The sequence below is a fragment of the Zootoca vivipara genome, chromosome 4 (genome assembly GCF_965207765.1).
Source record: "Zootoca vivipara chromosome 4, rZooViv2.hap1.1, whole genome shotgun sequence".
In the NCBI taxonomy this organism is placed as follows: Eukaryota; Metazoa; Chordata; class Lepidosauria; order Squamata; family Lacertidae; genus Zootoca; species Zootoca vivipara.
In genome coordinates, this window is record NC_142587.1 from 40,935,499 (window position 1) to 40,959,264 (window position 23,766).

Sequence of the window (23,766 nt, forward strand, 5' to 3'; positions counted from 1 at the left end):
TGATGGGCATGAGCCATCCGTTCGCCCTGCTATCCATGCAGGAGCAAATCAGCATAGGACTCATTGCAGTGTACTTTCCCAGCAGTAGAATTGCTGCTACTCACCAGGAGGGAGAGTAGGAGAGACAAGGAGGCAGGTAGATCGATACTGCGCAAATGCACAAGGAGAGGTCCACCACTGCCCTGCCCCACCACCTGCCACTGCTGGAAAGGACTGATATAAAGATGAATATAATACTGAAATATTGGAAATATTAATCACTCCATTGATATGCAAGCTGTTTTATCTGATAGCTGCTTTGGGAGAGTTAAAATGTACTAACTGCTTTGAAAGACATGTCTTAGTGTATTTTGTTGTCGTTGTTGCTGCTGTTTAAACATGCTGGTGGTCTCCTAACCACTACTAGAGGATGGAGAGATTTCAAAGTACTGTACTTTCACTAAAAGGCATAGAGCAAAATATTCTAAGAATATCTGCCATTACTCTATGCCAGGCATCCCCAAACTTTATCCCTCCAGATGTTTTGGACTACAATTCCCATCTTCCCCGACCACTGGTTCTGTTAGCAAGGGATCATGGGAGTTGTAGGCCAAAACATCTGGAGGGCCACAGTTTGGGGATGCCTGCTCTATGCTATGATGTCTGTTTGTTTTCTGGCTTTTCACCTAATCCACAGTGCGGAAAAGGTCCTTGCATTTGCCTATGTGTTCCAAGTTTGAACATAGAGGCAGCAGCCAGATTATTTCTGTATTGACCCACGGAGCACGAAATGCCAGATGAATATGGTTGGTGGTGAAGCTTGATGGACGTTTGTTCCTACAAAATGGATAAGGCGGGGTGGGGGAGGAAACTGAGGCTTACTTGCCCTAATAAATTTCCCTTCTGGCTCTCAGTGTTGATCTTCATGTAGGAACTGCTCTGATGGTATTCCCTGCTGTGTGCTATATGCAGACATCAGGTACTGCATAGGCATTGCTCCAACATATACAGAAAAGGGGGGGGGGAGTTAACTGATCTGCAGTGCACCAAAGCAAGTTGAATGTACAAACCAAAGCTGTTTCAGGCAACACTCTGTGCACAGACTTTAAGTTCCTAAATACTGAAAGTGGGCGAGTGAGGAGCAGTGATTTTGATTTTGATTTTTTTAATTCAGCTAACCTGGATACACCTAGCCATGTAAGCTCTCTGTTTGTGGAAATTGGTACCTAGTTTTTTTCTTTACAATTAAGCTTTTACTTCAGTGACAAGGCCCAGAGAGTTTATTTATCTTGCTGCAAGGAAAGCTTTGCCACAAAACCTACAGGGGGAAAGGGTTGCAGCAGGAAGCACAATGGCAGCAGTTAAGAAGGGGTGGCCATGGCTTACAGATGTGATGGAGTGGAAAGTGCTATGATGGCAGGGGAAATGTACTAAGGATTAGAAGTATGCACCAACCACAAGATTTGGTTTTGACTACAGCCGACTCCCCACTTTCACAGGGGCAATGTTCTGGTCTCCTATGAGCATAAACAAAATGCACTTAAAGTGGGGAGCCCTCTGCAATACATTTTCCCTCCAAGCAGCTGTTTAGCTGGGTTGTGTGGCAGCAGTAAGAGCTCCCATGCAAAGAACTAAAAGGAATTCACTTTACAGGCAAAATCATCCTCTCTGGTTATAAAGTGGAACGACCCATTATCACGGAGCTACCCCTCTGCCCTCTCCATCCTGGCATCTTCTTTGAGTTTAGGTATGTAAATTTCACTCTTGCAAAGTTGTTCCCTCTCCCCAAGCAATGGGATTGAAGAGTCTTGCTAAAACAATTCCTTCTGATTATAAGGTAGGGAGCTCCTCCTCCTGATCCCGGCCTTTTTCTTAAACTAGGGAGCTAAGTTTCAATTTTGCAAAGCAGCTCCTTCTCCCCCTGCTCTTCCTCAACACCCTGGCATTTTCCTTATACTGTGCTATAAGCTTAGAGACACAGTTTCACTTTTAGTAGACACTTATCTGCAGCATTTTTAAAATTTCTGGATCACTGAGGCATCACTAAAGTGCTTCAGGGATCGCTGCTTCAATTCATGCAGTTTTGTAACAATCTTGCTTCACCTTGGACAGCCCCCAAATTCCTCCAAGACGCTCAACCTTGGATTCAGGATTTGTCCAAATCAGATGCACACCCCTGCTAAGGATCTACTCAGAGGCAGGACTTCCAGGAGCATAACTTTACAAGGTGTTATGACAGCCAGCCAGTGTCAGTGTTGGCATTACTGGGCACCTCTGAAGACCACATGTTACTAGAGGCCGTGAACTAGTCGTCCTCCTTGCTGTCATTGCCTCTTAAATTGTCTCCTCCAAGCAAGTGAGTCGTGATTGAAGAAAGAGCAACAACCTGCTCCCCTTCTTCTCCCCACTGAGCAGAGAGGGCATGTGAAGGGGCAGTGATGGCACAAGGGGGAAGAGGTGAGCACTGAGGATATAGAGCGATACATATAAAAAGAAAACTTTGCAAAGTTTAAAATTAAGTGATCAAAGGGGAAATTGATTAAAAATTGGCTAAAACAAATTGGTTTGTAGCTAACAAAGATGATAGAACCAAGAATGTGTTGAAAGTTTTCTAATTTCAGAGCTTTCTGTTGGGAATCCCTCTCCCCTTCTTTGCATGATTCAACTAGGCCCCTGCTGGGAAATATCATTAAAGTTTCATTACCCACAGAGAGAAAACAGCACTACTCCCTGAATTGAGATCATTGGAAGAGTAGCAGGTATTTCTAAAATTGTTTTTGAAATTCCTGAGAGATGACTGTAAATAATTGTTCAGCTATCCAAAGACTACGCTGCCGTTGAAAAAGAAAAATCACAGCTATGTTTGGGGTTTTAAGACTCATGTGTAAAGGTCTTGGAAATATTTCCATGGGGCTTAAAGGTTGCTTAAGATTTTTGTTTGTTGCTGGATCTGTGTCTTGGTTTCCCTATTAAATATTATTCTTTTCACTTTTTGTGACGTTCAGTTCTCTCAAGGAAATCAAAGTTTAATGATATATTCCTATGCTTTGAAGAAATTTACAGAGGCTTGATTGCAAGTTAAATATGCCACTGATTTTACAATTAAATTATACTTTGTTGTTGTTGCTGGATTCTGTGAATCCAGTGTCAAAGGAGCAAGTTCAGATCATAGTCCTGATCCTATAAAGCCCAAGTGCAACCCAAAATGTGTCTAGACCAGGCTTCCCCAAGCTGATCCCTCCCAGATGAGTTAGACCACAAGTCCTCTTATCTCTGACCATTGGCCATTCTGACTGAGGCTGATGGGAGCTGGAGTCCAGCAACATCCAGAGGGTACCAGGTTGGGGAAAGGCTGGTCTAGACCAAGGCTAGAGATTGTAGGCTCTGACAAATTTAGGCTCTGATAAAATTACATGGCATCTTACACCCTACTGGTCTCATGCATAAAATTACTTAGCGTGTGGATATAGAACAGGCAAAAAGTAATTTGCACAGTGCACAATTAATGGATAGAATTTGCAACCACAAGATGTGGTGCAGTTTTGATAGCCTTATCCTCCATGATTCTGTCTAATCCCCCTCCCCACTTTTTAAACTATAAATGGCTCCTAATCACGGTTGCTATATGCAACCTGCATGGTCAGAAGGAATATGCCTTTGAGCAGCATTTGTTGGGAGAGCTCTAGTGACTTCATGTCCTGCTTACAGCTTTCCCGTTAGCTGTAGCTGCTGTGTTGAGCAGGATGCTGGAGTAGGGAAACCTTTGGTTTGATACAGCAGGACTTTTCATGTGGGCAAAGGAAACATGAAGCCAAGGGCAGAAGGGGACTGAATACAACACGGGTAGCATTAAGACACATGGCAGCAGAGTGGGATTAAACAGGCCAAGCCATGTCCCCAGAATGTCCTGCGATTGACTGTACAACCCACGGGTGAGTTCCAGGAGCCAGCACAACCAATAAAGGAGGAGGGACCCTCACTAGCCTATGTTGCCCGTCCACCATGGTCACACCAAGCCACAAACACCACTTCCCCAATGTTCATGTAAGTGGACCTTCTGTTCTGAATGCCCACCACAACTGGATGGTCCTGACTGACTACTGTCTACACACACCATTGCAAGCTAGAGGTAGATGGGAAGGTTGTGAGTTCTCACCATAAATAACACTGTTAAGTAGTCAGTTCCAGATTTATTCCACTGCTAGCTATCAGCCATATTAGAAGATGACTGCTTTTTGTTATGGTCAGTCAATCATTCACCATAAGACTGCTGAATATACTTAGCAGGTATAGTCATTCTGACCAGCGAGGAGAATTTTTGATTTAATTGCTTTAACTGTTTTATTACTTTATTGTATTTTATGTTGTAAGCTGCCATGAGAATTATTTTCCAGGGTAAAGCCAGGAAATAAGTCTTAAGTAGTGGAAAGCCAGTGTGGTGTAGGGGTTACAATATCAGACTAGGGCATGGGAGGTAAAGGTAAAGGGACCCCTGACCATTAGGTCCAGTCGTGACCGACTCTGGGGTTGCACGCTCATCTCGCATTATTGGCCGAGGGAGCCGGCGAATAGCTTCCAGGTCATGTGGCCAGCATGACAAAGCCGCTTCTGGCAAACCAGAGCAGCACATGGAAACACTGTTTACCTTCCCGCTGTAGCGGTTCCTATTTATCTACTTGCATTTTGACGTGCTTTCGAACTGCTAGGTTGGCAGGAGCTGGGACCAAGCAACGGGAGCTCACCCCGTCACAGGGATTCGAACCGCTGACCTTCTGATCAGCAAGACCTAGGCTCAGTGGTTTAACCACAGCACCACCTGGGTCACCTGGCATGGGAGACCAGGGTTCAAATCCCCACTTGACCATGAAGCTCACTGGGTGATCCTAGACCACTCACTGTCTCTCAGCCTAACCTACCTCACAGGGTTGTTGTGGGGATTAAATGAGGAGGGGAAGAACAATGTGTGCCACCAGGAGCTCCTGCTGAAAAAGATTAGATATAAATGCAACAAATAATCAAACAGTGGTACTGTTAGTATTATCTTGGAGGGAGAAGGTTGACCATGCAATGGAAGAAATCCAGATTTTCCATAGAGCTGATTTTTGGAATGGGCTATAACTGGGCAGAGCAGGAAATGTTATTCTTTAAAACAAGCAGGGCTTCTAAAATGACTTATCAACTTTCCCATACTTCCATTTTACTGTTATGTATTCTGATGGGTAGAGATTTGCAGACCTACATATTGTATACTCTGGAGTCCCATCGAAAGAGAACTTGTGTGCCCTGAAGCTGAACTGTAATTTGTAGCTCACCTAGATTTCCATAAAGTTTCTTCATGGCCCCAGAGTGTATTAAACTCATGGCTAGGAAATCTGGAAGTGACAACTGGTTTCTTAGAAATGGGAAAAAATAGAGTGATTTGAAATGTGGCACTAAAAAAACTGGATTGGTTAGGGAGGTTCAAAATATGTGGACTTCAAAATAAATGAAATTTTAAAGTAGCTGTGCATCAGACTTATTTTCTTTCCTTATACCTGGAACCCTGGAATACATCCATATCGTTCCATCCATTCTAGCTCTAAATCCATTCTGAAAAGATAACTTAGAGGAAGGGAATACAGATTGTTCCTCCTTATGGGATTTTAAATAATGGTCTTTAAGGTTTCACTTGATGCAGTTAAGAAGCTTTCTGAATTTACACATATTGCAGCCCAATAGAAACACAGAACCTCACATGCGATCTTGTCCATGCTGGCTGCCACATTCACTTCAATGGAGGAAGCAAATCTATAAGCAAGTGAAGACGAATATAGTTTCTGTCCTTGAATTGAATAGGATAAGCCTATAAGAGGAAGGGAGGTTCGTTGCATTTTAGAGTTACTGTTATACAAGAAGAAGAAGAAGAAGAAGAAGAAGAAGAAGAAGAAGAAGAAGAAGAAGAAGAAGAAGAAGAAGAAGAAGAAGAAGAAGAAGAAGAAGAAGAAGAAGAAGAAGAAGAATCAGCACAAATATAGACAAATATAACTTCTTTTGCCCCACTTTGCTCATCTTTTGAGGACTGGGCCACAAACTGTTTATTTTTGTGTAATGGATAACACCTGGCTGATTGCAGGTGTTTTATAAATATGATATAAATAAATAATATTAACTCTGCAATCTTAAGTACACTTGCTGGGAAGGAAGCAGTGTGATGCTCAAGGGCACTTGCTTTCAAGGAGAGGGTGTTATTAATGTATTCAGTTTTCAAAGTCTGGAGGGGGCAAAGTCAGACCACTGGGCCATCCAGCTCAATATTTTTCGTGCTAAGTGGCAACAGCTCTCTAGGGTTGCAAGGAGAGTCTTTTCCAGCTTTACCTCAAGATGCTAAGACTGCACCTGGGACCTTTTGCATGCAATGTGTATACTCCATCCATGAGCTTTGCCTCTTCTTAGCCACCAGAAGAGAAGGTATCGTTCTACATCAACAAAGCCTTTAAAAAAACAACACCTGCCCAGTCTGTTAGACGTTTAACGGAGAGCAGCACTCTTATAGATTGAATCTGCAACAAGCCCATTTGTGACGAGAGGGGACAGAAGCACTGATTGTATCAGAGTCAAAACGGGTAAGTGATGCTGATGTTTGTATTTAACAGGAAGCCACAAAAATGATAGGAGGAAAGGTTGCATGGATGATATTGACTTGACAGCATTTTCAGAAAGAAGTCTGTCCTCACAAATGTACTGGTCTCCTGTAATAATATCCCACATGTCTGCAAGTCTGTCTGTTTTTCTGTCCACCTCCTGAACTGCTTTGCCGGCATAGGCGGGAAAAGTGCTGTCAGAAAACTGAGAGGGATGTGAAGCTAATAGACTGAATTGGGAGACCTGTTGCAGCCATTTGTTTAGTTTTACTCGGGCGGGAACCTTCACTCAAATTCCTTCCACCTAGGGGCTCCATAGGGGATTCACATAGTCCTCCCTTGGCTTTTAGGGAGTTTTCAGGGCCTTTCTTAATAGAGGCAATCATTATACAAATGTCCACAATAATATCAGGCATATTTGCATGACTGCACCAGATTGCTTTCCTGATACAGTGAATGGCACTCCGATGTCCTTATGTCAGACAGGTTGTTTGTTGTATGTATGATTGGCTGGTGCCACATCATGGGATGTTACCCTGTCCCTGTGCTTTGATTGACTCCTTCCTTGCAGGGCTGATGTGGGGACATCATTCACATGCTGCTCCCCAATTAGTTAGTGTATGCAACATTGCCATGGATGCTGGGAGAGCAGCTGTTTGTGTTGCTTTGCCTTCTCTGCTTTGATGTCCTGTGATCTTCATGTCCACTAGGAGTGCATAGGATACAAACTAAGCTCTGTTGATGTTATGCTGGTCTAGCGAGACTATTAGATTGCTCTCCTCTCAAGCATGGAGTACTTTCCTAAACATGAATAGATGTGCACTAGAGCTGGGAATTAAAGCCTTTGGCCTCTCCTGCTATTTTCCCCCAACAAGTGATATTCAGAAGCATACTGCCTCCCAGACTGGAGGTTCTATATACAGTGGACCCTCGGGTTACGTAACCTTTGGGTAACGTAACTTTCAGGTTGCAAACACGGCATACTTCCAAGTTTCGCACCGCGCTCATGCGCAGAAGCGCTCCATCGGGCCATGTGTGCAGAAGTGGCGCCTCATGTTGCGGACTTTTCAGGGTACATAAGGACCCCCAGAACCTTATGTATTAAGTTCGCATCCGGAGGGTCCACTGTACTTTTCACGACTAGCCACCATTGATAGGCCTATCTGAATTTGTCTAATTCCCTTATAATGCTGCATTCTGTAGAAAATAGTTGTATTGTGTATGGCTACTTAAGCATTGTTCCCCCCAAAGGAGGAAATGGGTCACTGAAAAGAGCATACAGATTTGTAGAAAAGTTGCATATAATAATGTATAAGCATAGGTGCAAGATTAGAACCACAATACATTTTACCCCCGTAGGAAATACTTTGTGTGCTCTGTCTGTTGTCCTGGTTCTCACTATTGATGGGCAGCCTTAAGGTTCTTATGCACTGCTATTTTTAAACCGGACTTGGACCAGTCAGCCTTTGAAAAAAGGACTGTCCTCTATGTATGGCCCACGGTCACCCTAATTCATTAACTGCTACCAAATTCTTTAGTAGATGTCATGTTTTGCAATCTTTGGCTGCCATTTTCAGCCCCTGCCACCACTCCAGCAAAACCAGTATCCCACGGCTACCCAACCACCCCCTCCGTATGCCTTTTCAGGTGCTGGATTTGTGCGCTGTGGTTGGTGATTAATATTTAAGGAGGTTGTTTGGCACTGGACATGCAGTCCATGCTTTGCAAGGACTTGGCAGAAAGGAGTGAGTAATCAGAGATGTGCCACCGACTCATCAAGAGAGATACCTCTGCTCAATACTAATCAAGCCCTGCTCTGTGCCAGTCCTCCTGCTCATCCTTTAGACCGAGAGCAAAGCCTTTCCAAGCAGCTCTCCACCCCCTCTCCCAAATTGTAGCCCCGGGTGCCAAAATACCTTGTTATTTTCATCCATTTCAAATGAATGCCTGGAAAGCTGAAGTGAGAAGAAAATAGATCCTGCCTCCTGTTTTCTCTTTCCTATTATTCTCATATGCATCAAAGGCAGAATACTGTACTGGGGGGGGGGCTGCTGTTCATAGCAATAGGTGTCATTTGTGTATCTATGATACTGGAAAATTGCCTCAAGAAATGTGTTTCCATCTTGAGATTCTGCCCACATCCCCATTAGCCTATTAAAGAAAGCAGTTCTAGCTCCATTATGAAGTTCTTTTCCAACATGGCCAAATTCAGATTGCAACATGCAGTAACTAGCAACAAGATCCTAATCATGTCTACTGAGAAGTTTTATTGAATTGAATGGGGCCTACTCCCTGGTAAGTGTGGTTAGGATTGTAGCCAAAGCAGTGATCTAAAGTGCATGTGCACACCTCCCCTTATCCAGACGTCGGCTTGACTTGTATGGGACTTACTCCCAAGTAAGTGTGAAGATGGCACTTGGCAGTAAAGCTGATGCAAAACAGTGTTGCTTACTTCTGATTAAATAGGTTTAACATTGGAATGCAAGCATGTACTATCTGTCCTATAAGTTTTATCCATTCAACAAAGAGCTTATTCACCTAAAATATTCTAAAACCACCATAACACGGCCAACAAATGTGTGATTGGTTGAGACAACTGCAGTCCCAGCCCAAACCGTATTATGTTTCAACCATGCTGCAGAGACATCAGGCTGGAGCATATCCTTGGGAATAGCTAAATATGATGGCCCAAACTCAATCTGAGCTACAAGAATCTACAGCGGTTGTTATCAGCAGAAGTTAGACATCTATAGCTAGTCTCTTGTCATTGACACTTACAGGCAGGCATAGCAAACTCAGCCCTCCAGAGGTTTTGGGACTACAACTCCCATCATCCCTGACCACTGGTCCTGTTAGCTAGGGATGATGGGAGTTGTAGTCCCAAAACATCTGGAGGGTCGGGTTTGCCTATGCCTGCTTTCATGCATGAATGCTGGTTTGTTTGAAAGAAACTGGAGCACCCTTCAAATGTTGCTAACATTTTTTTATAGAACCCAAGCTGATACTGTTAGAACTTCCACAGATGAAATACCACAGGCAAGGATTTTGTATCTCCTGACATGATCTCAAAGGAAGAACTATGTTCACCTATGTATCAAGTGATGAGATAACCTCTGGAGGTAGAATAAACGCATGTCTGGCAAGAATGTGGTCACAGTAGTGGTTCCTGCCCTGACCTATGTGTGTTCGTTCTATACTTAAATGTCACCTGGAAAGGGATGCTCAATGAAGTACAGGGATGTTTAAATCAGCTGTAAACCGGTTTAAGAAATGGAGCTATGTTGGGTGGAGGGGGGCAAATAATATGATAAATCTAAACTGTTAACAGCCAATCTCTTCCTTTTGTCTGTGCGGAAACAGGGGGGGGGGGGGGTGAATGGCTTTTCAGATCAGCCTTGAGCAAGGAGGATACTGTGACATCATGTTAACTTTTTTTGAACTTTTTAGAAACAATGTGCTGTTACTTAGAGCTGAGAGGGTTTTTTTTTACACAAATTGTGTGTGTGTGTGAGAGAGAGAGAGAGAGTGAGTGATATGGAACTTTAGAACAGGAGTACAGAATGCTTTATATTGTGACCTGACATGCCAGTAATTTGCATAAGGAAAACAGGCTCACATTTAATTAAGTGAGAGCTTTTTCCCCTATGGAAGTTTCTAGCATGCAGGAAATCACAATTGGGACCAGATTTTTGGGGGGGGGCAACAAAAGGTTAAAGCCCTCTGAACCCCTCACTAATGTCCCAATTGGGATTCTCCCCATCCTCAACCACTGGAAATCTGGGTTAAGAAATCCCTGTACTTAAGGACACTGACAGAACTCGCGTATTATCTAGATAGAGCCTTAAAGCTATTGAGCAAGAAAGTTTGATCTACTTTTCTCCTCCACCTTCCACCTTAGCTCTCTGCAAATATTAATGAAGTGGGGTTCCACAACAATCCTGCAAGGAAGGAAATTTATCATTAGGCTAGTATTATCGAAGGTGGGAAACCCAGCAGAGGTAAGTTAATTGGTTTGCCTCAGGCCATGCAGCAAAGCCATGGTAACATGTATTGCTGTTTATTAATACCACATCTGCTGTATTTCCAAGGGCTTCTAGCATCAGGGAGGATGGAGGCAAACTTACTTTATCAATCTAAAAAGATGGGGACATCCAGATGGCAGCTCCAAATGCTCCCAATTGTTCATTATCCATACAGGGCACTCTCAGACAAATGGCTTGCCACGTGGAGCAGTCAGGCTCCATGTATAGTTACATTTTCAAATGGCTACAATGCCACTGATTGTATTTGTCATTTGACACTGTGTCATCAATGCCCTACATAGCTCATTGGTCTTCTCCCTTGGCTAAGAATTTTGCCCCTCCCTCTGTCCGTAATATCCCTGCACTTCCTTTCTTCCAGACATCGTCCTCAACATCTAACACCAGAAATGGACATAATTTTGTTTTGTTTGTAAGGTTGGCTCCCTTCCCACCCTGAGGAGGTTCAGCAGTGGTGGAGACAACAGCCATGTAGCAAGGGAGGAATATGACCTGTTTCCATCGCACATTGAGCCCTTTCCAGTTGTTCAAGGAAATAGAACGTGCATGCACAGGCCAAATGGCATCAAGCTCTGCAATCTAAGTGCAATCATTTTAACATCTGAACCAAATGCACACAAGAAGTGCAGCCTGAAACCTAACACACACACTTCTTCCTACTCACGGGAAAGGTTTAAGATGTTACGCAAAAAAAACTTGAGGGAAATGCTATTGCCTTCCTCATCATTCAAGCTACGCCCTGGAAATCTTTGGAAGGTAACTCAAGAGACAGGTGCTTTGAAACACAATGGGAGGTGGAGGAAGGTGATGGCAGTGAAACTGTGCCTCTACATTAGGAGGCCCACCCAAGCAGGATGGATAACCTGTCATCTCTCAAATGTTCTTGGACTCTCCATCTGCTCCAGCCAATGGTTAGAGATGATGGGAGCTTTAGCCCAACAACTTCCCATCCCTGCCCATCCCTGCTCTATTTATTTACTGAAAAATTCATGTCCTGCTATTATTATTTTTTAGCAATTTCCTCCACAACACAACCTAAGTCTTCAATAAAATCAATTCCACCCAAATCCCAGAGGTATTCCCCAGATGTTGCTAGACTCCAGCTCCCATCTGCCCCAGCCAGCAGGACCAATGGTCAGGATAGATGGGACCTACAGTCCAGGAATATTTGGAAGGCTACCCTTGTTCTAAAGTATATAATCGCCAACCTTAATTTGGCCTGGAGTACCAGCACCCCTGTTGTCTGCTCCTCCTGCCCTGAAGCAAGTCCCTTGTATTTAGGAGACTGACAACAAAAAATAATCTGGAAGATCTGGAACTGTTCCTGATTGACTACCACATGCAGTAAGAGTATTGGATTGAACATTTGTTCCACACAGAGAAGTTTTGACTTATGAGAACCATTGCAAGTGTCTCCTCCTTTATGTAGCCTATGCAGAGTTCTTTCAAACTCTACGGCTGCTCATTCCCTTAGTCCCTGCTAGTGAGTCACAATAAATGCTGCTCAGAAACCAGAAGACACAGCTCAGGAGGAGGGTGGGTGGGTAGTGATATAATCTGTGAGCATGAAAGGGCACAGTCCATAACCATTTTATTTACAGTGAGGTGGCTCAGCTTAATAATTCTCATAGTGGCTGTCCTTCTCTGTGCAGGAATAGAAGTGAATTCCTTTGTATTGGAATGCCTGTCGCAATTAACATTCTTTGCAGTTTAGGAGCATTTGTGGCAAAAGATACAGCAATCTTTGGCTGCAGAAATGAATGCTCACTTAACCCTGATGCTTTTGCCTGTGTGCCAATAGCAAAACAGAACTTTGGCATCCTGAGCCTCTATCGGACAACAGCTCCTCTGATTCCTAAAGTGAAATTCTTGCTTACATACTTCACTGGATTGGGAGAGTACATTTGGCAGTAGGCAAAATCAAGCCCAAGGCCAAGTTCATGACTGTTAACTTCAACTCACATCAATCCCAATTTGTCCTAATCACTGCAGTATTTCTTGCTTCCTCCATGTGATGTAGTAGAAATAATAACTGAACATTGATCTCCTGGGAGATAAAACTTACCTTCTACCAGTGTCTACATGTTATGGCCATTTATTTCTTCCCTTAAGGGACCCTGTAAAAGGTTTTTTAATATATTTTTTAAAAGTGGGGGGCTTATTTTGCTTCTACAGGGTGTAATGATAGCTCCCAAGTTGGATAGCTTTAAAGGAGGATTAGACAAATAGGGTTATATTGGAATCACAAGTAAGGAGAGTGTTGTTATGCTCAGCTCCTCCTTTCACGTTTCTCATAGGTATCTGGTTGACCACTATGAGAACAGGATGAGGGATTAGATGGTCCTTTGGCCTGATACAGAAGAGCTCTTCTTATATACGTGGTCAGGAGAACATGAAGGCTGTTGCCTACTTTTCAGGTGCATTTTTATGTCCCCTTATTTAGTGTACAAAAATTATGAAAGTGTGCAGTATCCCTTTCAGTGTTGTATCATTAGTTGATCACAGTCGTATGTACTTGTGAATAAAGAAGGAACAATGACTAAGAACTGGTGAGCAGCCAAATTAAGAATTATAGAACACTCAAAAAAACCCAGTTGACCTTGACTGCAATAGTCTTTCTTGCTTGACAGTCTCAACCTCCTGCCAATCATCGGAGAGGTTCTGGGTCTCTCTGCCTTCAAATGCATTTGTTCCTCCTAGTGGTAGAATCAGAAAAGAAACCTGGTGGGGGAACAAAGAAGGGGTATATTTGAACTTTCTCAAAGAGAAACATATTTATATTTCACATTAATGCTATGATACAAAGCATATTTGGCAAGCACTGTGATATATTACATTGATTTCAATAAGTTTTATGTCTAAGTTAGTATGTTTATGATTGCAGCCTTAATTAGAATTCTAATTTAAGATGCTAATTGTTTTTGGACTTAGTTGTAATCTCTAGGTGCTGCTAAAAATCAAACCCTTTAAAAAATGAATAGAATGCATCAATGGGATCTGTCCTGGCAAAATAGGTCTGTGAAGCATTCCAACAGCAAAAACAGGTTGAATTTCTTGCTTGTAATTCAGCTTTCAGCTGTTTAAAAAGCGCACACCCCTGCCTGATAAAAGACTGCAGTCCTGGATAACAAGTAGTATTAAACCTCCCACCACTTATGGGAGTCACTTCTCTGGGACTTCCAGGGGAGTTGGAACCTCAGTCACTGTGCAAGGGTGCCAGATCACAGCCGTGTAGGATAGCACCTGTTTCCATATGTTTCAGTGTGTGCCTCAATGTGTAGTTTGTAAGCATGTACCAAACACTTATTGAGAGAGCATACTGTATTAGGAAACACGCTTTTATGGATTGCATGCCAATTACATCTAAATATTTCTTAGACATGGATGACTTCTTCCTACAATCTTCTGTGGATCTAGGTTTTTGATCTACAAAATCACTATTTTAGGACTGAACCTACTTATGAACCAAGTTGCATGTTATTTCAGACTCTCAATTGCTTAGGGCATACTTAGGGAAGTACTTGAAATCATCCATACAGATAGATTATAAACAGAAATATGCTGTTGTCCACTGAGGGTCTTCTTCATAGCAGAATAAATTTTATTAGTCCATTAGCCGACCTGTCAGGCTCAGCTGATAATCACCAATCTGCTTGGGAAAAAACACTAGTTGCCCCTCATTAAATTTATTGGAACACTAACCAGAGAACTCAGCTTTTAATGTTTAATGGGAATGTATACGACCTTAGTAGATTGACTGCTTTTTCCCTTGTTTATCATTGAGGAAAGCAAAAAGCAGATCTTTGCCCAGTGCAACACTTCTATTGTTTATGTGGCTACAGCACTGCATGGAAAAGAGGAATATGGTGATAAATTGTGGCTAGCTCACACTGCATATGGCTCACTCCATATGTCCCCCCCCCCCAGTTTCATATTAACCTTCATGAATATACAGTTAACTGGCAGCCCACAGAACAGATTTGGCCCATAAAACCTTTCCAACTAGTGCACCTCCTCATAGGCTCCTCAAATCTTTTTGGCTCCATCTCACCATTCTCAAAGCTACCAACCAGCATTGAAGCCACTGATGCTTATCAGTCTTCCCCAGTGCTTGTGGAGCTTGCAATGATAGGCCCACCTCCATTTCAGCTGGCATCTGAGGAGACCAGGAAGTTTTGTGGCCAAGTCCAGCCCATGGGTTTCCCTATCTTGGGACTCAGCTAGACTGGTAAAGAAAAGTGATTTATATGTGTTGTATGTGTGATATAACATTGTGCCGCCAGATTTCTTAGGATGCATTGCTCCATCCCTGATGCCTCCTCATGCATTTCAACCCATCAAATACTGCTGGTTTCAATATAGCCATCCAATAGTGACTCTCATAGATTGTGGGTGTTTTATTTCATCTTTCTTTTAATGTTAATTTAATTGTTTTCTGGTGTACTGGTAATTATTTGTGACTATATATATATTTATAATTGGTTTTATGTTTGTAAATGGCTCCTTTCCAGAATGGCTTCTGAGTGGTATATAAATTTAGTAAACATCAGAATAAGAATATATTTTAGCCGGGACTCAGTATAGTTTATATTGCTGCAACCCATCCTGAGACCTTATGGAAGGGTGGACAAGAAATCCATAAAAACATCATCATCATCATCTCCACAATGCTCGATTTTATATATATATATATATATATATATATATATATATATATATATATATATATACAAACATTATCCCAAGGGCACAAACCCTTTGGAGAGTGCTGATCATGAGTGATTTTGCTTGTTAACCCATGATCCATACATAATTTACTGATTTTGTACCGTACAAAGGATTACTTACTAAAAATGCTATTTATTCATTTAAACTTGTCCTTATGCAGACAGATCAGTGACCTTTCCTCAAATCTATCAAGGCATTTTTTAAAAAGGGGGACTAAGATTAATGTTGGGTAATGCTCCTATACAAGGAGTTCAACATGATCGGGTCTGGGTGCTCTACCTTCTCTGTATCGTTGATGAGGTCAAAAAGGAGAAAAAATTACATGGCAAGAAGGCCACAAGGATAAAAGAGATGAAGACCAAGGGACAATCCTGATGGCATTTAGCATGACAGGGTTGTGTCTCAAGTGTTTCCGAACCAGTTGAAGCTCGCCACACATTGACCACACAAACAGAATGCCTCCCCAAGTGGCTGCTTATGATTGCTCACTAAATAAGGTGACACTCAAACTACATTTTGGCAACAAATAGCACTCACATTCTGAGCATCAGAAATAGAGGAAGTTGTTAAATTTATATCCTGCTTTCCCTTCCACAGCGGGTGGCACTGTGGGTTAAACACAGAGCCTAGGGCTTGCCGATCAGAAGGTCGGCAGTTCGAATCCCCGCAACGAGGTGAGCTCCCATTGTTCGGTCCCTGCTCCTGCCAACCTAGCAGTTCAAAAGCACGTCAAAGTGCAAGTAGATAAAAAGGTACTGCTCTGGCGGAAAGGTAAACGGCGTTTCCGTGCACTGCTGGTTCTCCAGAAGCGGCTTAGTCATGCTGGCCACATGACCCGGAAGCTGTACACCGGTTCCCTCGGCCAGTAAAGCAAGATGAGTACAATGACCCCAGAGTCGTCTGTGACTAGACCTAACAGTCAGGGGTCCCTTTACCTCAGACATCCCCTAACTTCGGCCCTCCAGATGTTTTGGACTACAATTCCCATCTTCCCTGACCACTGGTCCTGTCGGTTAGGGATCATGGGAGTTGTAGGCCAAAACATCTGGAGGGTCGCAGTTTGGGGGTGCCTACTCTATACACAAACATGGTACTCACAGTTGCTGGATCAAACCATTTAAAAATATGTTTGTTTCATTTTCAAAATGGTTGAAACTAACACTTGCTTCAAATTACAGAAGTATATCGTGTCACAGGCAAGTTCAGACTAAGCATATTGAACGTCAACTGGAGGGGGAAAGACACCATTTTAGGTTCTGCTAAATGGTTTTTCATGGGAAAGCATGACACATGGTTGGGACATGAGATATATCTGCCCACAATAGGCATGGGCAGCACATTTCATTAGGGTGTGTGCACCAAAGGAAATTTGTTTTAAAGGGGAACATTTTTTTAAATACTGTACGTGCTCATGCTCAATCATAAAGGACATTATTTTTACTCATCAAACTAAAGAAACAAAAACTTAGCTTTTAAAAAATTAACAACTGGACATTATTTACAAAATAAAAACTTAAAAAATGAGGCACAAAATAGTTTTCTTTTTTTCTTTTTACTGTAATAATAACCAGACTTTTACAAAGATAAAGTCAATTTTCATGCTCTCTATCTTTAACCCAGGTTGACCAAAACAGATTAAGGCAGGCATCCCAAAACTTTGGCCCTCCAGGTGTTTTGGACTACAATTCCCATCATCCCTGACCACTGGTCCTGTTAGCTAGGGATCATGGGAGTTGTAGGCCAAAACATCTGGAGGGCCGCAGTTTGGGGATGCCTGCTTTACCTTTACCTTGACTATAGGTACAATCTTCTTCAGGCACCATCCAGACCAAAACCTCCCTAGCTTTAGCAAGGTTGCTGCATCCCATGCTTTCAGGCCATACCTCATGACCTGGATGTGATTACAGAAATCCCATCTGCAAATGTTGACTCTGAATATTATATATTTGCACTTGATGCCCAATTATATCTGATTCCAAACTTTGTTATTGGACAGTGCTTTATGGCATTTGACATGTCATAATGTTTATGATTTTTATTTGAAAGCTGACACACACTGATAACAATTGACAGTTGACCACTTCAGAGATTTCATAACTGACAGCTGGCAAAATCAAACCTTTCAGGAGATGCAACAACAAATCAGACAAAGGAAAACCCATCACATCTTTGAAGTAAAGGTTCGCAAAAGATGAATAGTAAAGGGGCAAAAGTGTGTCAGATTTCAAAGGCTTGCTACCGGTAAATGTTTCAAGCTCTAATAGTGCACGCCTGGGCACATCAACTCAGAAGTAAGTGCCTCTGGTTTCAATGGAGGTATACCCAGGCATGCAGGTATAAGATTGCAGCTTAAATAGCTACAGTGGTACCTCGGTTTAAGTACACAATGGGTTCTGGATGTCTGTACTTAACCTGAAGCATACTTAACCTGAAGCGAACTTTCCCATGGAAAGTGGATCAATCCATTCCAGACAGGTCCGCGGAGTACTCAACCTGAAGCGTACTTAACCCCAAGTATGAGTGTAATTGGTTCTGGAAGTCCATACTTAACCTGAAGCATACTTAATCTGAAGCGAACTTTCCCATTGAAAGTAATGGAAAGTGGATTAATCCGTTCCAGGTACTCAAACTGAAGCATACTTAAACCAAGGTATCACTGTATTGGTATCTGAATTCCTTATAAGCATGAAAATAGGCAACTATTGTCTAGTGAACTGCAATCATTTAGAGCGGGCTAGGAAAATACAATATCTTATCCAAAACTCTATGATAGTTGTTCCAAAATAATTATTTCTATTGTGGATTTTTTTGTAGAACTTTTCTGCAGAAATAGACATGCAAGGGATACTCATTAACTTTTCCATTTATTGTCACTGTTTCGTCTGAGATTTCTAGTTTCCAGGTGACATGACATATATTTTTGTCCCGAACGACAAGGGAAAAGGGGGAATCTAGGATGTAGGCTTGATATTGTTGTTACTGCTATTTTTTTAATTGCCTCCAACACAATCATCTCAAGGGAATGTACAATAAAACAACAGAAAAGCACAAAGAACAGGCAATGCGTTTAAAACCAAACAAAAACCAGACACCCATGGCAAAGACTTATTTATCCACCTGGGAAATCCTATCAGTGAGACGGGGGTGTCCCAGGTATTCTCTTGCTTTTAATTCTGCATTCAAAGGTGTGTTGTTTCATGCTGGGGGGAAATAACTTACAGCAGTGTGTCATTATAGCATTCTAACTTTACTCATCCTTTGCCACAGCCTCCAAACACACCCTTAGGCTATACAAAATGATGCTAAGATGGCGCATAATATGATGTCTTCAGTGTGAGGAGCTGTATATTACTTATTTAAGCATTTCTTTAACTATTATGTTCTTGTGCCAGCCCCTGAAATTCATCTTTGAAATCGTTGGCATCCATCTTTCTTGGGAGACAATGGAAGAGTGCGCCTTCAGGAGTAAAGTCAAAGCATTGGAGAGTTACAGCACCTGCTGTGGCTGTAGAGACTGATACGGGAGAGACATGTTTTGTTGCAGGTTGGGAAGATGAAGACATCTGGTTGTGCTGATACAGGTGTTTCTTCTCTCTGCTCTCCCCAGCTATCATTCCTCCCCTGGTCACTGCTGTGGATACACTACCTGAATATACAAACATAGGAAGGTGCCTTATACTGAGTCAGACCATTGGTCTACCTAGGTCAGTATTATCTACAATGACTGGCAGGAACTCTCTGGGATTTCAGGCAAAGGTCTCTTTCACAGCCCTACCTGGTGTCAGGGCCTGGTTGGCTGAGGAGGAAAACTGGGATCCACCAGCCCAAGAGCCCCCCAAGGAAAGCTCAGACCGGATGAAGAAGACTGATGGGAACCTCTCTCCCAAGAGCCCCCCAGGGAGGGCTCCAAAGGTTGTCCCATTAATTTTAATGGATTTTTACTAAGTATGACTAAATCTGGATTCAACCCTAAATAAATGTTATCAAAATATCTGTTTCGATTTCTATTTACTTTTTGTGTTGTGAAGTACTATGTGACAACTGATAACGGAGCCAATTACATTTGTAAGAAGCAAGAAGAAGTCTGAATAAGGTCAGGAAATGTGTCTTTTGGTTTCAGACAACAGCAAGACATACTTAAAGTCTGTGAGAAATCTCCTGCTGAAGAGAGTTCAGCACATCATGAGGTCTGAATTCCAGCTTTCAGTCTGAATATCTGAGTTCTTGTTGTTCTGAATATGAAAGACTATTTGACAGCATCTTGCCGCTATGTACAAGGTAACCCACTTGTCCCACACCGCAGGATGGGTATTGAAGTCAAAGTGAATTTTATAATAGAGAGCTGAAACTTGCCTTGCACTCACATTTTAAAAAATGCTACTCAAACAGGCAACATCAATCAAGACAGCTTCTGAAATCACCTAAATGAAGAGGACAACTGTTTCACAGATTGCAGGCTGTGCTACGCTTTGAAATGCAGAGTTGCTGCTTTTATCTACATTCTATTGATAATAATTTATTATTATGTACACCGCTTAGAGTTTTTTTTCTGATTAAGCTGTCTATATATTTTTTCTTGAATAAATAGATTTTCACTCTCCTGTGTGTGCTTCCTTGAGATATGAAAGATGCTCAGGCTTTGGTGAGGAAGACATTTCAGTCATAGGAGAAGCAGACATGAGACATTATCTGCATATCATACTCAGACTTTGGTGGACAGCAATGGGGAAGATGTTCCCTAACAGAAAAACAGCCACAGAGAAGACCCTTCTGCATCTTCTGTAACCTGATCATTGGAATATCATTGGTCCTGACCTGGACACGTACATTCCCCCCCCCTTATTCTTATTTATAATATTTATTTATTTGTCACACACTGCAAAAGATTTGTCTTAAACCTAAACAGTGGTTCCCAACAGGTGGTCCGGGGACCCCCAGGGGTCCGCGAGCTATGCCAGAGGGGTCCGCAAGATGCTATTAAAATAAAAAATATATTAAATATATTTCGTATGATAACAGATTTTTTGTTTTGGCCGCTTCCTGCATGAGCAGAGTCTAGCACAAAACTAGAATTAGATAGAGGCAGTAGTTCTGCTGTATGCAGTTAGGTGGCGCTTTACAAACACGACTGTTTTGCAAAGAGGCAGCGCGCGCATTCTACTAACGCTCACCTCCCCAAGATGCTTTGCGCGCGTCGGCTTCATTTGTGCGCAGGTACCCTGTCTTCTCCATTCCCCTCCCTCCTCCCTGGCGCGACCTGCCTCTTTGCAAAACAGTAGTGTTTGTAAACAAAGCGTTGTTTTTCGCAGAAGCTACAGTTCGCGTAGTTAAAAATGGACCGTTGGTTAAAAAGTGGTTCGTTAAAACGACAAAGGCCTACAGATGAAGAGGAAGAACTGTAAAAAACGTATACAGTGGTACCTCTACTTACGAATTTAATGCGTTCCGAACACACATTTGTAAGTCGAAAAAAATTGTAAGTCGAATCCCATAGGAATGCATTGGGAGAAAAAATTCGTAAGTCGAAGCAACCCTATCTAAAAATTCGTAAGTAGAAAAAATCCTATCTAAACCGCATCCAAGATGGCGGACAGAGCTCCGTTCGTAAGTAGAAACATTCGTAAGTAGAGTTATTTGTAAGTAGAGGTACCACTGTAAATATAAAATATAAAAAGACTCTTAATTTGGCTCTCACTTTTTAATTTTAGGATTAGGAATTAATGGGGGTCCTTGTCACAATAGCGGCTCGATGAGGGGTCCTCGAGAAAATTTTGTTGGGAACCCCTGACCTAAAAGATGAACCTCTATTAGAAATGAAATGCCTTGGTGCCTAAAGGATGGTAGTGATGCTGCTAGGTGCATCACTCTCAGGAAAGTGTTCCACCCCCTTCCTCTACATCGAACTTAGTTGCGCTGCCAATCCAGCCACCATTCTAACTGACCAACACTTGACATCACATATGATGTCAGGTATGGGCCACAGTGGGCCGTGGTTTGTGGGCCAGACTGGGACCTGTGTCAAGGAAAGTGTTTAATGGGTTAATTCCACATGAGTTGGTAATGCTGACTCATTCCCTGCAATGCAATTGTCTGACTCTGCTGACTCTCTTATCACTGCTGCTAGGCAGAAATTGCACATAGTCCCTATGTAGATAAGGAGCAGAAGTCACAGCATTCAGTAGTCTGCTGGCTGGAAAAATATGAGAGATCTAAGCAGCTGGGACTGACTGGAATCGTGGAAGGAACCGGAACACTTTGCAAAGAGCTGCAAGCAGCTGAACAAAGGACTTGCTGTGAACTTTGGAACAGCAATAACTTTTGAAGCAAAGAACTCTCTCTGGGATCAGAGAGAGATGTCTATGTGCAACAACTGTATTGTGTGTGTGTGTGTGTGTGCGTGCGTGCGTGCATGCCAAGTAAAGGCAAACTCTGCTAAACATCTGTTTCCTGTGGTGAGCTTGATTGAAGCTTCCATAATGAATACACACAGAAATAAACCCCAACAACCTGCGGCAGGCCAAATTTGGCCCTGGGGCCAGAGGTATTCCACTCCTGCACAAACACAAAGCCACCACTTCATAGAATCCACTGACATTGGATTAGAGGAAGAAAGTGGTTTACAGAGGGTGGAATTAAGTGTTGTGCTATTGCAAACATTCCATCTACATACGTAAGCATTTCAGCTTGCCAGACAGAATGACCCCCCTCCCCTCCCCCCATGGGTGGTTTTGGGGGCATTCTCCCAATCCCCTTGTGCCATTTTGGGGGAAGCACAGGGAAGGAGATGGGGGGAAAGCTCCTTGTGCAAGCAGAAGCTCTTGTGCAGAGCCTCCAGTGGTGGGGTTCATAGCTGAAAACCTGCCACCTTTCCCCCCTACTTCTTCTGAGCTTCAAAATGACTATAGGCCAAAATTTTGTGTTAACATTTCACATATAGTCTAGTTGACTTTGCAGTCATTGTGCCAAAAACCGTCTTGAGCTATGTGTAATTGTGTTTATAAACCAGTTCTTTGTGAAGCTCAATCAACATATAAATGAAAGCCAATGTTTACTGTAATAATCTTGTCCAGTATATTCAGCAAGCATGTAGACTTCCTTTTCAATCACTGAGATTGGAGAGGACAGCTCCTTATTTAATTATGTTTCCTTTAAAAGGACACCCAATTTAGTCAAAGCTTAGCTTCGTGTTGAATTCAGGTTGTTATAAAGTAATGTAAACTGATAAGCAAGCAACTGGGTGAGGTCATAAAGAACATACTAGAATACGGAGAGAGCACTTGCAATTTACAGAGTGATGTTATTGTAAATCTGTTGAAAGGCTTGAGCTATAATAAGAAAAATCAAGATGCACAGAATATTAGACTTGAGAGGTGCTGTGGAGATCACCTAGTCCAACCCCCTGCTTCTTGCAGAAACCTTGCAACAACAGCATCCCTGTCTAGGGATAGGGAACAAATACGATTCAGTTTGCATTCAAAGGTGACCCAACATAATTCATATTTTCTGAAACAATACATAAACTGAAACAAATTCAGCCTTCTAAATTTGCACATTACCAGCCAGGTAATGTGTACAAAACTGCATATACTTGGGAACAGTGTGCTTAGGAATGCACATATTATGGGAAATAACATATAAAAATGCATCATATTGTGGGAAATTGCTTTGCCAAAGTGTGTATATTGGGAGAAAATTGCACTAAAATACTGGTGAATTTTCATGAAGAATATATATATATATATATATATATATATATATATATATATATATTGCAAACTGATGAGGAAATCTGGAGAAGTGAGCTTAAGAATGTAAAAAATGAGAAACTGAGAGGAAATTCTCATTGTCAGATTTGCCCATTGCTCTCCCTGACAGAAGGCAGCCCAGGCTCTGCTGAAATACCTTCACCCACTGAGGCAGTTGGACCTGAGACCTTCTACATGTGAGGGAACATGATCTATGACTGGGCTATGGCCCTTTCCCAAATCTTTTATCCCAAGTACCAGAACTACGGTAGGTAGCCATTGAGTGTGCATGCCTGCATAAGAAAAATGCTCCGTTAGTATTCATATACTATGGTGTGTGCATGCTTTCAACTTCCCCCCACTGGCACAGAGATTAATTCCTTGTTAGGAAAGGTAATGTGTGAAGTGACCCCGAAAAGGTCAATTTCTGAAGGGAGAAAAACAATCTTAAGAATCTGTCTTAACAGCATTTATTAATCCACCTGAGAACAGAACCATGCCTTCATTAACCTAATGGCAAATTCCTGACCAACTGCAGGGAGTTTAGGATGATGTCCCCAAGTATTTCCTTCTATTTAATCACACAAGGCCTGATTCAACACCACTTTCTGCATGGAAACTAATTTCCTTTACTGGATGTTCACATGAGTAAAA

General features: G+C 42.2%; 1 long non-coding RNA gene across 1 annotated transcript in view; it reads right to left on the reverse strand.

Moving 5' to 3' along the window:
- Positions 1-13,223: 13,223 nt before the first annotated feature.
- Positions 13,224-23,766, reverse strand: part of LOC118084685 (uncharacterized) — a 65,750-nt gene continuing 55,207 nt past the window's right edge. Inside the window, exon 4 of the long non-coding RNA XR_015949770.1 lies at positions 13,224-13,360. This is a non-coding gene — a long non-coding RNA (uncharacterized LOC118084685). The remainder of the gene's footprint in view (positions 13,361-23,766) is intronic.